The sequence below is a fragment of the Arachis ipaensis genome, chromosome B01, assembly GCF_000816755.2.
Source record: "Arachis ipaensis cultivar K30076 chromosome B01, Araip1.1, whole genome shotgun sequence".
In the NCBI taxonomy this organism is placed as follows: Eukaryota; Viridiplantae; Streptophyta; class Magnoliopsida; order Fabales; family Fabaceae; genus Arachis; species Arachis ipaensis.
In genome coordinates, this window is record NC_029785.2 from 110,031,783 (window position 1) to 110,034,200 (window position 2,418).

Consider the following 2,418-nt stretch of genomic DNA (forward strand, 5'->3'; position numbering starts at 1 on the left):
AAACGCGTTTTTTTTTTAATTTTATAATTTTTTTATTAAAGTAGGAGTAGTTTAGGAATAAATTAAAAAAATTTATTAGAAAGAACGATTTTAAAATGAAATGCAACATTAAGGACGATTTTAAGTCAAAAATTACATTAGAAACGGTTTCGATTCTGACCCTCAACGTTAGGGACCAAAACAATACTTATCCCTTATATCATTAACTAATAATTTCTTTTCTAATCTTAAAGGCATTATATTTATAGAAGGAACATGTATACTAATATATGATTATAAATTTTTTTTATATATTATTAACCTTAGAATGTATGTAATAATACTTTAAATCAATTAATAGTAGGAACATATATGATTATATTATTAGGAGACACTACTAAGAAAATCTGTCGGTAACATGTTTACTGTTGCTTTAGTGGTAGAATAAATTTGATGGTATAAATTTTGCCAGTAACTATTTACCGGCAGATTTTTTTTGTAAGCCACTAATTATCAGCAGATTTAGCGGTAGATATTAACTTTTAAGCAGTAATACTAGGGAGTCAAAAAAAATAGCTAGAATTTACCTTATTTAGCATTCATTAATTGTTGCAACTATTAATGAATGTTAAATAAGGGAAGTTATGGCTGTTTTTGACTGATTTTCTTTGGTTACCAAATATTTTCGACTTTTATTTGGCAAAATTTTGGAGCTTGTTATCGTCGAATTTATTCTCCGATAAATTCGACAGTAAACTTAAATTTATTTTTAAAAAAAAATTGTTTAAAAATTCAATATATAATTTTTCGTTAAAAGTTCACAAACAAATTCACACATCAAAGTTTAAAACTAAAGAAGAAAAATAATAATTACTCGTGTAAGGAAAAAGGTAGCACTATAAACATATACTCTAAATCCAGAAAAGATAAACTTACATAAGGTTAGATATGAAAAATAAGATACCTCATAGTGGCTAAGTAAATTGTATAGCTAAAACTCTCTAGACAATAAAATGTTGAAAGGAAAAAATAATTATACAAATGGACAAATTAAGATTATAAACATAATCAACGAGTTAAATCTCAATTTAACCCCTAAAATTTGGCCCGATACTCAGAATGACCCTCATAATTTTGTTGGCCCCAATTAAAATTTCCAAATTTGCAATCGTGGCTCTGGCTTGTCCCTGCGATCATTCTCATCATCGAAATGCTGATCTGGCGCAATTGCATGATATGGTGGACACTACTTAAACGACGGCGCATTGGTTTCGCACCCAAACCCTTTGGAAACCACGTAATGTAAGGATTTTTCTTGATGTTTTGCAACTTATGATCGTCATAGTGAAAAGAAAGAGAGTTTTAACCCACACAAAACTGAAACGACGTGGTTTTCAAAGGGTTTGGGCACAAAACCAATGCGCCATCGTTTAAGTAATGTCCACCGTGTCATGCAATTGCGTCAGATCAACATTCTGGTGACAGAGATGATCGCAGGGACAAGTCGGAGCCACAATTATAAATTTGGAGGTTCTAATTGGGGCCAACAAAATTGTGGGAGTCATTTTGATAATTGGACTAAATTTCAGGGGTCAAATTGAGATTTAACTCCATAATCAACACAGAAATTACAATTAAACAAACAAATCAAAGTTCATATATTCAAATGAGTAAATTGCAACAAACTTAGTAAAATTAACAACAATTAAACTAGCAAAATTAATTTAGAAAATTAACAATAATCGATAATAAGTCAATAATTAACTTAGAAAATTAGCATATTAAGATTAACTTAGAGAATTAACTACAATCAATACTAATTAACTCAGAAAATAATTAACTCAGACAACAATAAACTCAAAAAATTAACAATCATCTAAAACACCACCAACTCAAAATAAATCCTAAATTACACTCTACCTAACTTAATATTATTTAATTTCTAACTATACTAAATTAATATAACAAACTCTAATCACACACTTTATTAAAAAATTCAATCAATAATTTAATAAAATACCTAACAAAATTCTAAATAAACAAAAAATTTAGAAAAATACAAAAAATATAGAAAAATTACATCTGATGGTGGCTGCAGGATGGTGGAAGCGTGGTGGTGATAGAAGGCAGCAGTGAAACCTACAGTGGTAGAGTTAGAGTTTAATAATATAACAAACAATAAAAAAACATGGACAACAACCTTACTTTTGGTGTGGTGGACCTCAAACACTGTGACGGTGACAAGCTGACGACCTCTGACGACAAGGGACACTAACAATGGTGGCACAGCAAAGGCTTTCCATGAAAACTCCAACAACAGTGACAATGACGTGCTGATCTGCAATTACAATGTGGTTTATTGGTGGCGACAGCAACTCTAGGTGGTTCCGGCACAACCTTCTGAGAGAGAGAGAGAGAGAGAGAGAGAGAGAGAGAGAG